The sequence below is a fragment of the Pipistrellus kuhlii genome, unplaced genomic scaffold, assembly GCF_014108245.1.
Source record: "Pipistrellus kuhlii isolate mPipKuh1 unplaced genomic scaffold, mPipKuh1.p scaffold_m20_p_2, whole genome shotgun sequence".
Taxonomy (NCBI): domain Eukaryota; kingdom Metazoa; phylum Chordata; class Mammalia; order Chiroptera; family Vespertilionidae; genus Pipistrellus; species Pipistrellus kuhlii.
Window position 1 is genome coordinate 32,592,559 of NW_023425515.1, and position 14,986 is coordinate 32,607,544.

A 14,986-nucleotide genomic window follows, 5' to 3' on the forward strand; every position below is an offset into this window, starting at 1 on the left:
TTTACATTTGGGAAAAAAATTGAGATATATAATTTATATTATTCTCCCATCATTTTATAAAGAGAATATCATAGAAATTCTTTTTCCCTGAGATAATTCTTCTCCAATTACAAAATTTTGGTGGTATGCTTGTCTATATACAAACACACAGGGATTTCATAAAATCCTGAAGAATGACCTGCCAACAATTTCATCCTAGAATTTCTGTGCTCTCACTTCAGTGGTGTCACTTACTCCAATTACAAACTGTGAAACTGAGCACTAAAAACAATAATTTTGTATTCCCCAGATTCTTTACCACTCATTTAATCATTCAGATACAAAATAGTTTGTCTTGCAGGATCATGGGGCTAGTGAAAGGTTTTGGACACAACACAAATTATTATATTTTTCTATTTGAAGAATGAAAATTTGAAAAAGTATTCTTCTTTTTGTCCCACCAACATAATGGGAACAGCATTATTATTTTTTTTAATTCCAAATATAGTATTTTCTGGTTTATATTTTGCCCCAGGGGAACCGTTATAAAGATACCCAATCAGAAAGAAACATGTTTATGTCTTATGGTACAAGGAGATTTTTCCATTAAATCACACCTTATTCCTGAGAAGAAATTGTGAACAGTAAACTAACAACTAAAATTCAGAAACAATCCTGGAATATGAAAACCCAAACCAGGAATCTAGAGAAAAAGCAAAGTATCTTTCCTCGATCAGACATCTGATAATTCAGATATTCAGTTCTCGCTTATAACAAAATAATAGATGTTATGATCACCACAGTATTTCTAGATTTAAAAAAAAACAACTACAAGTAATTAAGTAGTGGTGCTTTATAATCATTTCCCTTGAGATCTTGTTTTGCATTAGTTTTTGCTTTGTTTGTTTGTTAATCATACCTCTTCTTTAATTATTTAGGCCATTCCCCTTCTTATTCCACCTGCTACTCTCCCGGAGCCCCTCCCCTGAGGGGGATCACTTAATTGCCTGGGTCAGCAGGATGAGAGAAGAACCAGCAGAAGAAAAGGGCTGAATTTGGGTAGTTGGAGCATAATACATTCTCTCTGCTAACGTAACCTGTCTCTGCATCTCTCTTTGAAAAGTACTGAGAAGTTTTCAGAGTAGCATTTCAAGGCAAGTAAGTACCACCCTCCTCACCTGTCGCCAATGGTAAGAAACCCCTCTTGGAACTTCCATGACCATGACTGTCCAAAGGGGATCGAGGTAGTGTACACATCCCCATCCCTCACCTTCCACCCACCATTTATTCTTTCCATTTAGACATAGTGCACGGATCATGGTTGCTTCTAACCAGAACACAAGCTTTGTCAGTCAGCCTGAAATAATAAATGGGCTCACGGATCCATTCTGTCTATTTGATATCAAATTGGAAGTTTTATTTAAAATGTATGCGCTGGAAATCTCTCCTCAGTAACAATGAGAACATTTCCCATTGGGATCAATTCTCTTACCTGGCTCTAGAGAATGCTTATTTTTGTTACTGGGCAGAGCAGGAGTCCCTTGCTGGGAGGGAGAGAATTGTCTGGGGGAATCCTAGAGTGTTTATTCCCAACTTCACTCTCCGTGTAAAAGCACCTCTTTTCAGGAGGCATGCTCTCTCCTGGAGTGAAAGAGGACTTGGAAATCCGATCCAGTCGGCAGGGTGGTGGTATCTGTCTGTTCCGAAGGACGTCTGAGCCCTCTCTCCCTTTTTTAATATGAGAATTCGAAAGCAGTGGGGAAGTGATGCTAGACCTATCACAGCATTGCTAACAGACAGCCTATTACGGTATTTAATAAAAACAGAAACAGCATGCCTATCATAGGCTCACAGCCTTACCTCCTGCACGCTTTTCAAAAACAGTAGAGAGCAAGCTTCTAACGGAGCTTCAGATAACTAATTTCAAGCATGGCTGTCTAGCGTGCCTGCCTGTCACTATTGTCCTTCCAAACTCTTTCAGACATTTTGAGCTGGGAGTGCTTAAAGCAATGAGTTAGCGAGGGTTGTGGCATTAATGGTCCAAGCAAGGCTGTGGGCACGAGAGGTAATGATGATTACCAGTGGCTCCTCGGAGGACTGCACCGGCTCCTCGCTGTCATTAAAAATTAAGCGTGGCTTTTGAGGAAGATGTGACAACTACCGGAGGTAAGATTTGCATGTAAAACAAAGGGATCTGTTGCTGTGCTTTTTGTTTGCCAGGTGCCCAGTGGGTCGTGAATTGCAGGCAGGTGCGGAGTGAGGAGCAGGCAGGGGAGAGCGGGGAGTGGGAGACGGCTCTGCGTGGAGCAAAAACACAGTGGCTAGTCTTCTGTTTTATGGTAGAAATGCCTCGAGGACAAGCTGGCTCCAGTCTCGGAGCCTGCTGAGAGTGCCTTCCACGTTGCTTTCCCCCGTGGAGTGGAATGCTTAGAGGTCACAGGCAAAAGCAGTTTGCTTCTCCGTGGTGCTAGCTCGACCGTTAGTAGGGTTAAGTGCAGACTTTTGGTGGGTGGGGGGCAAAAGGGTCCAAGAGAAATAAAGGGGAAGAGCTGTCCCTAGGACTTGAAACCTGTTAGATAAATTATTGTATTCCCCTGGTCCATGTGATTTTTAAAAGGGGGAAATGGGAAGATTACAAAGGATTTCCCTCATAAAGGAACTACTCCGGATTGAATCTATTATTAAAGAAAAGTGGGAGCCTTCATCCATTTTGCATGTGGAAAGCCTGGTCTACACTGCTTGTGTTCATGGTGTTGCTAACACAGAGAAAGAGTTTTAGGCTAAAAAGGGGGGTTTGGGGTGGGGGGGGGGGCGTGGGGAGATTTTCTCTCTATTCCTGCTTTTGCTTTTCAACAACTGCCAGGGCTGCAGATGAAAATGGTGATTCATTACAGATGATGAGCTAGACGGCTTATTTTTGCCTTTTCTCCTTTTTTAAAATTAACAGCATAAAAGCACAATTCTCCTTGAAAGATGAGAGGGGCAGGTGGGTTCCCAAGTCCAGTGGATAAGGAGCAGATTTGCAGAGGAACTTGCACTGCTTTGGACTTTATGATGGGATTGGTGTAGCTCAGTGGGGAGGGGAAATGTCAGGAAATCATCTGCTGAGGTGTTTTGAAGCCAACAATGCCATGATCTAAAAGGAATGTTTCCACAACTTGACCTAGGGTGGGAGTGTCTGTGTCTGTCATTGCTCGTGACCCTCAATGTGAAGTGGCAGAAACACAGTGAGTGCATTTCTTAGCTCCGCCGGATCGTTCCTCTGGTAGACTTGCAAACTCCACGATGGAAAGATGTTGCTCGAGGTTTTGAAAAACATGATGTTCTGATGCATTGATTTAGTTATAGCAAATGGCAAGGATACATAGAATAATTGTATATTTAAAAAATAACATAATGTGCTTCTACAAGTTCTATATTCATGCAGTACTGACTAGAAATAAAAGTGAAATATAATTATAGTATGTTGGCTTCGGCTTAATATTGAAATTAAAGTTAGGTGTTCTTTTTCTCTGATGCAGTTAAGTTTGCCCATTTGCCAGCTTCTGTGTAAACACTGCCACTCACATACAAAGTTGAAATCCTTGTCCGGTAGTGTGCTTAAAGGTGTGTGTCTATTTCCCTAATAGTGTGATGAAAATTACTGAAACTCTCTTTGCTAATCCTTATGTGACCAAGAGCGCATGAAATAACTGTATAGAATTTCTGATGCAATTGATGGCTATGACATAGTTTTCTGCTTTTGTGTGGCCAGTGGAATGTGCGACCTTGACCTTGTAAAGTTCCATTCTCTAGCTAATTGTGCTCACCCATCAAGAACCACTATACAGAGAGTTCACAATACACAAACGGAAACACGCACATTTTACTTACAGCTGCCCAAAGTTTACAACTGAATGCTATTTCCATTGTTTTCATTAATTTCATTTATTTGAAAAGGACTTTTACTGATTCTGGTCTTACCAATATCTTCTGAATCTAATCACACTATGCATTGATTATAGAAGCAATTTATGCCATAAAAGTTGTCAACAGGAGAAATTATTTTGCCATAGTCATGCTCATAACACTTTATTGCTCAACTAAAATGACTTTTCGCAATTTTTACAGATTTATGGGGAAAGTTCATATGTTAAATCTTGATGGTATATATATATATATATATATATATATATATATATATATATATATATAGACTGGACTCTTACAACATGAAATATATAGGAGAGATATGGCAATTTTGTTTGTTTGTTTGTTTGTTTGTTTGTTTTTGTTTCTAGGCGGTGGGGAAAGCTAAGCCAAGCAATTTAGTCAAAATGACCTACTTGGTGTTACTAATTAACTTCATTTCCTATTTACTTTGTCAATCAGAGCATTTCAAGATAGTCTTCCCTTTCAGTTTTTGCCACATCTAGTAAGAAAAAAAAATAGCAATTCTCCAGTGATACAGAAAGCAACTCTGGATTCCACCCTGACATAAAAAATAAGCAAGGCTGTAGTCTATCTTGTTTTCACAGTCCCCAAGGGTAGCACAGTCATCATTCAGTCACCAAGACACAAGTCAGCAAGTCCAGAGTTGTCCTTGTTCGCTGCCTCTTTCAAATACACACACAATCGTCATTCTACTTTATTAGTAGATATCAGACCAAACATTTCTCAGATTAACACAATCCTCTCTTTGACTATTTATTTTCTCCCATAAAAATATAATTAAAAAAGAACCTTCCAAAATATTTGTGCTGTTAGAGCAAATATGAAGCTGACCATAACAGTGTATGTTCAATCCTAATTTTAATATATACCTGTGTATGAAGAAGCACACAATTTTATTCTAATTATTAATCTGTAGGGTTGCTAATTTTTTTAAAAGCAGGCATTATATTAATAGTCACAAAAACACTAACATCATGAAAGTTTACAACCATGTTGCCATTATCATACTTCAGATTACCCACTAAGTCTTCAGTGCAAGTTCTCAAGTCATTTGTTGGTCCAAGAAAGGCTGAGCAGAAGTGCCATTGCCCTATGAAAGGCCCTTCCTCCTTGGGTTTTTGGCACATCGTGAAAAATTCAGCATCATCCTTTCTGAGAGATTTACTCCTACATCTTAATTCAGGTTTACTAGAAAAGGTGTGTGTGTGTGTGTGTGTGTGTGTGTGTGTGTGTGTGTTTAATTCTCCTTACTTTATAGATAGAGCATATATTCTTTTCTGGCTGTTCATTATCTCCAAAATATTTAACTTTTGGAGCGCTCTGTGGCTCAACTATAAATCTCTTCTTTATTTATACTTACTCCCTAAATGAGTTTGATCTAGTCTCAAGATCATAGAAACCATTCATGTAGAAACAGCTCACAAATTCCAGTCCCTAACTTGGACTTTTCCCATTACCTCCATTCTCACCTATTCAACTACTTATCATGCCACTGCTTCCACTCTGGGCAAATTACCACCAGTTCTCAGATTATTGCCTATATTTTCACCATTAATCTCTTGCTTCTGCTTCCTCCCCCCCCCCCCTGCTCTCATACACACATTTTAGTCTGTATCCAACACCAGTGGTCATTTCAAAATTAAAATTAAATCTTAATATCCCTGCTCAAAAATCTCCAACATCTCCCCATCTGAATACATCTAGAAGCCAGATCCTTGCAGTGGCCCATAAACCATGTGTGATCAGTCCAGGTTCCTCCCTAGTTCTTCTGCTACCTCTCTCCCTTTCGCACTCCACTACAGCCATCCTGGCCTCCTGGCTTTTCCTGAAACCTGCCACATACTCTCAAACCTCAGGGCCTTCGACTTCGCTGTGCCTGCTGCCTGAAAAACTCTTCTCCTCCATAACTACATGATTCAGTTTCTCACTTTCTTCATGGCCCTACCAAATGTCACTTCATCAGAGAAGAGTTCCCTGAAAACCATATTTCAAATTATACCCCCTTGCACAAATCCTGTTCCTAGTCCCTGTGTCCTTTTTCTCCATAACATATCAAATCATCTCCCAATGTAGCATAGGTTGAGCTTTTATTGTCTCTCTCTCTCCTGCTAGAATGCAAACTCCTTGAGAGTAAGGATTTTGTTTTGTTCTCTTATATACCAGTGGTCAAATGAATGAATAAACTAATGAATGTAGAAATTAAATGCTTCCCTCTCCCCATCAAAATCCATTGGTAGCATTAGACTCCAAGTATAAATTTTTCAACCTTAGGGTCAAAGGTCTATGTCATAGCACCCTATTACTTTTCAAAAGAGAAAGATACGGAACACCTTGAATAAAGTCAAGGAGATTTATACAGATGATATTTTTCTCCTCTCTATATAAGAGTGGGGAAATGACATCCCTGATTCCATTCTATGTCAAAGCAAAAAAAATAAAATTCAATTGCCTGAATTTGATCTCATGCAAAATATCACATCTTTTTTCAAAAGGACACCTTCACAGATCTATACAAATGACTATGGCATAAACACCTCCTATATTTTTTTTCTGCTCTCCCTGGTGATAAGAGAAGGAGTAGCAAAACCATCTTGAGACTTACAGTTGGGATCAATACCCCTTTCTGAGCCTACAAGCCCCAGGAACCTGTGTGGCAATAGGAATCAACCAGTAATAATCAACAAATGTACTGTTCATTTGCATTAATTTATTGCTCTCAAAATCAGCATGCTCAGTCTCATGGTCTCATTAAACACTCATAAGGTACATGTTTTCAAATGATTGAAGTATAATCCAATGGTTTTATTGTACAATATGGGTACAAATAAGAATGCCCAATATTTCTAGAATGTTCTATAATCCAGGGAGTTAGTGTGATATGAATTGGATATAGCATCTGAGGAACAAAAAGACTTGGTCTGAATCTCACCTTTGTATTTCATAGCTATGAGGTCATGGGTAAGTCTTTAAAATAATTCTGTTGTATCTCAGTTTCCTCACTGGTAATTGGCAATAGTATCAATAATACCTCCCTCTTTGGGTTGAAGATTAAAGTGATTGTGTGTCCCAGTGCCCCTTTAGAATAAATGCCTGGCACATAGGAAATGCTTAAAAAATAATAGTGTTCTTACTACTTCTGTTATTTGATCTTCACAGCATGCCTGAAAGTAGATAGAACACTTTCCATTGAACAGATAAGAAAACTAAGATGTAGAAAAGTTAATCAAATTGCTCAAGGTCAAAGAACTAGTAAGCTATTGAAATTCACTCTTCTTCAGTCATAAAGATTTCTGATAAATAGAATGTCAGATTAATCATCTTTAATGTATTTAGTGACTACAGGCTGCCAGTGATTAGAGGAATTTTTTTAGAAGGATGGATCTGAAGAAAATAATTTTCTTTCCTTAGTGAACAAATAATGTGGAAGACTTATGGATTCCTTCCCTAAAGAAAAAGTGTACTGAAGCTTCTGTGAAATAACTTAAATGGCAGCTAATTACTCATTAAGGAAACCTCAGTCTTTAGAAATGCAATTTAATGTAGCATCTGAACACCAGCCTCACAGTCATGAAGACCTGCCCATTGCAGGTTCTTTCAACCTTGCTGAGCCTCTCTTTCTTTAGCAGATATGTAGATGGTAACAATACATCACTCACGGGGTTGTGAGGATTAAATGAGGTAATCTGGTGCTTGGCACAAATTAAGTGCATAATACATATTACCTATCAACACCTTAACTATTAATATCTAGAATGAAACTTAAAATGCTATATATATATATATATTACAGCACTGAGAGATTTGGTTTAAATATCTCATTTAGTTCTGATTTCTTGGTAATGCATGTATCTTAGTTCATTCAATAGATAGCATTTAAAAGTTATTTAATCATCAAGGTATCACATTAGAGTTCAAGGTGTAAGATCATATAGCCAGTGCCAGAAACAGAATTTCTTGAAATGTATGAAATTTGGTTGTTTCTTATTAGGCCCAAAATGAAACAGGCAATTCTGGAAAAATAAATTAAGAAAAATGTCTGCTTTTCTGAGATAACTCAATTTTATGAATTTGTAATAAAAGAACTTTAACTGAATGCCTTCCCTCAATCTTGTCAGGTTCTAGTTTCAACATTTCCTGTCTTCATTCTGCCCTGTGACTGCACAGGCTGAATTCCTGGTGTATCAACTAGGTGAATGCATCATCACAGAATATGACTTCAGTGCAAGGTGTGCATGAAATTGGCAATTCAGATTTAACATTATGAATTTCTTAATGCCAAGATATTTACCTTCATTTAATTGCTTGATAAAGGTTAGCATCTAAGACAAACTATTAGAAAACTCTCAAATACAATCCCTACATAGGCTAAACTTTCCTTTAATCATTTTTGAACTTCATCCTGCATCACCAACTCCCCACGTTTGTGTTGCTAATGGCTGTATTTGTGTGGGTGTTTCTTTTAATATTTTGTCATTTCTCAAATCCACCTCTGTAAGTGAAACTAGTTCTAACACGTTTGTGTGTGTGTGTGTGTGTGTGTGTGTGTGTGTGTGTGTGTTATGGTCCAACTCCTGACAACCCTATGAATGAGTAATGTCTACAATGTTCTGTCCTCAACAGCTCTGGGAAGCTCCTACAGACTCATGCTTATGGCTTTTTTATGGAGTCAGTCCTTCTCATATCTGGACCTTCTCATTTCCTGCTGCCTTCTATTTTTCCCAGTATTATTGTCTTTTCCATAGTAGTCTATCTTCTAACAATGTGCCTAAAGTAGGATAGTTTCAGTTTTGTCATTTTTGCCTCCATCAATGTTTAATATAATTTGCGCTAGGACTCACTTTTTCATCTTCTGGCAGTTTAAGGTATCCAGAGAGCTCTCCTCCAACACCATATTTCAAATGAATTAATTACTTTTCTATAATTTGAGTAGTAAAAAGTATACTTTCCATTGTCCACTATCCAACTTTCACATCTGTGCATAGTAATTGGGAATATGAGGGTGTGAGTAATCTTGGCCCTGGTTTTTAATGACATCTTTGCTCTAGGTGATCTTTCCTAATTATTCTATTGCTGTAGTATCTCTCTCCAAAAGTGTGAGGATTTTATTGTCATAAAAATGTCATGATTTTCAAGATTTGTTTTTTTAAAAAAAATCTTCACAAAATATTGCTCCTCTTTACTGCAAGAATACTCTGTGCATAGTTCTACCATGGCTCTTAGCACTCTGTGCTGATCTTTGGTTTACTAATTTGCTCCTCTTCTCCCCAGTTGTATGGTAAGCGCCTAGAGGTTAAAGACTAGGTCATAGTCATTGCAGTATTTTCAATGCCTAGCAGAGTTCTTGGCAGTAGTTAGTGCTCAATAAGTATTTCTTGAATGAATTGAATCACTGATTATATATATATATATATATATATATATATATATATATATATATATATATATATATGAGATCTTAGTGTCCAGTTTGACCAAGTGGACAAATAAATCATGCACCTCAGAAATGTTGCTACATGGGACTATCTTACAATAATAAAGCCCTGGACCTGCCATGTGCTTACTAACACCTCATTCTCCTCTCCTCTGTATGTTCTCAGGCTCATATCAGATGCTTCTTTTGGCACTTTCCCCATCCCTTCCTCTTACTGTCGGCCTACAGCTGCTACCTTATCTTCTAAATAGCCTGATGGAGCCTTTCATTTAAAGCCAACTTTAAGTCTGACAGCCTCCAACAGCAAATGCCTAAGCCCCCTCCTCATCAAAGCTAGGGTGACAGATGAGCCCCGGTGAGAATTCCAGCTCAGGGGGGAGGGGAGTAAATAAATCAACTGTCAAAATGTCAAGGCTGCTGACTTCTTAGGAAAGAAAGAGATGATGCTTGTATTGCTAGACAGGAGTGCTTTGGTTTACATTTGCTAGCATTTGTTCTAAATAGGGAAAATGTCAGATGAATCCCAAATGCAGGCTCCTTGTCATCTTGGTGTTTTCCTCATTGTAAAATTAAGACTCCAGAATATTCTGGACATGGGAGCTCATTTTTGGTTTTCAACAAATCCATTTGATTTGTAAAAAAAAAAAAAAAAAAAAAAAAAAGAATGGCCAGGCAACTAAAATACACCACTAAACTTTAAAGTGTAAATTTTAGCCCAGGTAATTAGTTTGTAAACTCCTTGAGGGCAGAGACTATGTATTTATAAATCTTAGGTGAATCAAACTGTGTTAAATATATACAATTTTTTAAAAAATAACGTTTTTGGCTGATACACTTTTCATTTCACCCTGTTCCCTGAGGTAACGACATATTGGATAAGTCAGGAAAAATTCTTATTATTGCTTAGCTGATGTAGCCCAGTGGTTGAGTGTTGACCTACTGAACCAGGAGCTTACGGTTCAATTCCCCATCAGGCGTATGCCTGGATTGCAGGTTTGATCCCTAGTGGGGGGCATGCAGGAGGCAGCTGATCAATGATTCTCTCTCATCTTTGATGCTTCTATTTCTCCCTCCCTCTTCCTTCCTCTCTGAAATCAATAAAAACATATTTTCATTTATCATTGTTATTTACAAGGCTGTATGGCAATGAAGAGGTCTAGAAACCACACAAATCTGAATTACCCTTGTGCACTGGGTACAGATAGTGCTCTTAAGGAAGAAGAAAAAAAGAAGGGAATGGAAATATCTGATATTGCCTGTTTATTTATAGAATCACTAGAGGCCTGGTGCACAAAATTCATGCCTGGGGGTGGGTGGGAGGAGGTGGGCGGGGGTCCCCTCAGCCCAACCTGCACTCTCTCCAATCTGGGACCCCTCAGGGAATGTCTGACTGCCAATTTAGGCCTGAACCTGGTTTATGGCCTAAACCAGCAGTTGGATATCCCTCTCACAATCTGAGACCTCTCGCTCCTAACTGCTCACCTGCCTACCTGCCTTCTTGATTGCCCCTAATTGCCTTCCCTACTAGCCTGATCACCCCTAACCACCTCTACCTGTGTGCCTGACCACCCTAACTGCCCCCCCCCCGGCTGTCCCTAAGTACCTCACCACCACCACTAGCCTGATCACCCCTTACTTCTTCCCCTGCTGGCCTGGTCGCCCAACACAGCCTGTTGTTCAGTCATTTGGTCATCCCTCAATAAACCCCCTGCTGGCCTGGTTGCCCCACACAGCCTGCTGTTCAGTCTTTTTATCATCCCTCACTAACCCCCAGCTGGCCTTGTCACCCCACATAACCTGCTGTTCAGTCATCCATCTGGTTGTTTCAGTCGTGACGGCCCTTGGCTTTTTATATATTAGGATATTATTCACAGACTTTCTTTGATTGGAAATGATTTACAAAACCAATCCATGTAGAATTCTATCAAAGTAAGATTAATTTTGGAAATTTGTCAAAATACAGCTCTTTCTTACTACACTGAATGTGTCTGGGAAATTCCATTGTACATAGTTCAGAACTTTCTGTCTAATAAAGAAGAAATATGCTAATTGACCCTCACGCTCTCACAAAGATGTTGTTGCCCACAGCCAATAAGGAGGAAATATGCTAATTGACTGTCCCACCCTCAAAGATGGCAGCATCCACAGCCACAGGATGGTAGTGCCCAGTCCCCTCAGCCCTGCCAGAGTGGCAGGCAAGTGACAAGGCTGAGCCCACCTCCAGGTGGGCCCAGCCATTTCGTGTGCCTGCCTCCAGAGTTCCCCATCACCTCAGCTCCCCAGCCACCCAGGGCTGTCCCAAGGCACAGGCAATCCTTGGATGGCAGATGCCCAGCCAAAGCCTGTGGTGCAGGCAAGCCTCATATGGTGGTTGACCAGCCTCTCAGGCTTGGTCCAAGGCTCAGGTAACAAAAGCTTGCACTACCAGCAATGGCAGCAGCAGAGGTGTGATTGGGGCATTGCCTTCCTCTGATTGCTGGGTCACCTCCCACCACTGAAGGCTCCTGGACTGTGAAAAGGGGCAAGCCGGGCTGAAGGATGCTCTCTCCAGTGCATGAATTTTCATGCACCGGGCCTCTAGTTACAAATAATGACTTTGGTTTTGTCAGACTTTTTAAGTCTCTTTTTTTATTATTATTAAAATTTTCACTCAGAATCTGGTAAAGGTCAAGTGCTTGACTCTATAACTCTTATCCACAAAGGGTAAAGCATCTTTCAAAGTGAAACTCAAAGAATGTTAAAAAATAGACAGCAATTTAAATGCAAATATGGATTCTTCCTTGCTTTGCATAGATGCAGAGGATCATTCTGTACCACTGTATAAGGCACGTAATGAGAAGGAGAGAGAAGCAGTTGGTAAATCTCGCCTGTGAGATAATTCTTAAATGTCTTGAGTTTGGTTTTGCCTATGCATCTGAAAATTTCTTACCATGTAAAGAATATGTAGCTCCATCAAGCTGAAGTATAGTTTCCTTCCTTAGGGGACTGTATTTCTGTATTAAATCTGGAGCCATTGAATGTCCTTGGATTTTTTTCATTTCCTAGTATATTACAAGTAGAGAAATGAAGGAGGTGGGGAAGCAACAGCCTGACAGCCAGAAGAAAATAATACCTAACTTCAGGGGCAAAATTGTAAAAGAATGGATCAGGTTTCTTCCTGTCAGTGGAGATGATCAATGACTGGTGTAACTTCGCTTCCCAGTGGTTTTATTTGATCCTTTGTGGTGCTTGGGAACAGTCACATGGGCTCTCTGTGTAGACAACTCAAGGTAATTATTTTCTTTAAAAACATTAAAAAAAAAACAGCACAGGACTTACTTCTCAGTTGGGATGAATCAAAAGAAAAGTTAAGAGAGAAATAAAGTTTATATCTACAGGAGAAGGAAGGCTTAGATAAAATGTTGCCAAACTTGAGAATTTCTTTTTGGACATATAAAAAGGTAACAATACCCTGGATACAGAGAACACTGCCTAAAGAATGTCTATCATAACCAATCTCGATTGTTGAGGCCTCTTTCTCCATTGACAGGTAGGTCTAGTGCATGTAGGGCTGAAACTGAAAACAAAAATGGTATTAAAAAAATAGAAGTTGTACTCTAGTTCATATACCCATATGAAAAGCTGCCTTATGTGTAATTTGATTTCAGATGTTTAGTTTATTAAAAGAAGGTTCTTCCTCTAGAACTATGAATGTGCTCAGATGTCCAGATTATTTTTGGGAAAAAAATCTATTCTCTATCCTGCTACCCTTTAATTGATCAGTCCTTGCTTCATGTCTGCATTCAATTATTCATTCATTTATTCATCAAATATTTATTCAACATCTATGGACTAGGTGTGGAGCCAAAGCAGAAGAGAGCTGCTCCTAACCAACCATGAGGTGACAATCCTGAATGAGATAGACATTATTCAAATGGTCACACAAATAAATGTAAAGTTAGAAATGTAATAAGTGCTAAGTGATTATTTAATTGAAGACATTAATGTAGTCAAGGACGTAAGTGGAAATTCCTCTGAGGAAGATATGACTCAGATGCTAAATGAAGGAGCATAAACGGGATGGGGAAAGCAAGTGTGAAGCCAGCAAGAATTAGAGGGAAGCTTTCTAGGCAGAGAAAAAAGCATGGCACCTGTACTCACTCAACATTTATCAAGGTGTGTGTGTGTGTGTGTGTGTGTGTGTGTGTGTGTGTGTGTGTTGTGTGCACGCGCATGTACAGGGAGGGAGACAGAGACATAGAGAGAAAGGATTTCCTGCCCTTGGTGAAGCTTGCATTCTAGTGTACAGCAATTAATAAAAAATTAATAAATGAGACTTAGAAAAAAACTGTCACAGAGTATAGATGAGAACAGTGCCTCTGTAGAAGGACAGTGTGGATGGAGGGTAGGGAAAAACAGCATATGGTTTGAGACAAGGCTGGAGAGGTAGAAAAGAGCCCAGCTAGCTAAGACCTTACAGGTCAAGTTCAGTTTTTCTTTATTCTAAGAGCAATGGGAAGCCATCCAAACAATTAAATAGGGTACTGAAAAGATATTGGTGTTTTGCAAAAGTGTCTCCACTGCAGTGTGGTGATCAAAATGGAGAGGAGCAAGAGTGGATGCAGAGAAGTTGCAAAGCTGCAGTAGTGATCCAGGCAGCAGTGGGAGAACAGAAAAGTGGCTAGAAGAGACGGGGTTCAAACGTCATATGAAAGGATGGGCAGTGGGATAAATTTGAAAGGACATGGGTAAAGAAGAAGGAAAGTGTCAGGGATAATTTTAGATTTCTAACTTGTATACCTAGATAGATGATGAGGTTAAGGAACACAAGAACAAGACTAGAGTTCCCTTTCATCAAAAAACATTTTGAAGTTGTAGTCTGTGCTTACTGCCTCCACTTTTTTGCCCCCATTCATTTTTAAGGCACTCGTGTTGAATTCTGGATAACATTTTCTGTGATGGTCCTCTTCACACTCTCCAGGAATCTCTTTACCACCCAGTTTGGCTTTTTCACAATCCTCATGACCCTTGATTATTCTGTAGCATTCAACACTTTGAACCTCCTCTTTCTCTCTTCTCCTCCTCTCTTTCTCTTCCTGCCTCTCTCTCTCTCCTCTCTCTCTCTCTCTCTCTCTCTCTCTCTCTCTCTCTCTCTCTCTCTCTCTCTCTATATATATATATATATATATATATATATATATATATATATATAATTTCATATATAAATATTTTATATAAATTTTTATACATATTTTATAGAGATAACTTTCCCTTGAAATCCTCTCTTCCCATGACATTAATTCTTTCCCTTCTCATGTTCCCTCTTACCTTACAGTTCTGTTCTATCTTTTCTCTTTGCAGGGTCCTTTCTTTCCTTTCTTCCTTTTTTTACACTTTTTCAGTAATTGAAAATATTATCTGTCTAACTTACATCCCAAACCATCTCTCCAGCTGTGACCTTACTCCCCAACCCAAGCCCTATTGCCTACTACCTTGTAGACATTTCTTGTGACTACATCATTACACATCAAAATTCAACTAGCAAAACTAAACTCATGTTAAGACTGAATAAACCCACTTTGCCTGTTCTTATAACTAGTCTGATTTTTTAAAAGTGTTGTCCTTAGTCCTAACCGGTTCGGCTCAGTGGATAGAGCATCAGCC

General features: G+C 39.1%; 1 protein-coding gene across 1 annotated transcript in view; it reads left to right on the top strand.

Annotated features, from left to right (window-relative positions):
- The first annotated feature begins 1,833 nt into the window (after positions 1–1,833).
- Positions 1,834–14,986, top strand: part of KCNMB2 (potassium calcium-activated channel subfamily M regulatory beta subunit 2) — a 218,384-nt gene continuing 205,231 nt past the window's right edge. Inside the window, exon 1 of the mRNA XM_036447012.2 lies at positions 1,834–2,145. The gene's annotated coding sequence lies outside the window, so the exon portion shown is untranslated. The remainder of the gene's footprint in view (positions 2,146–14,986) is intronic.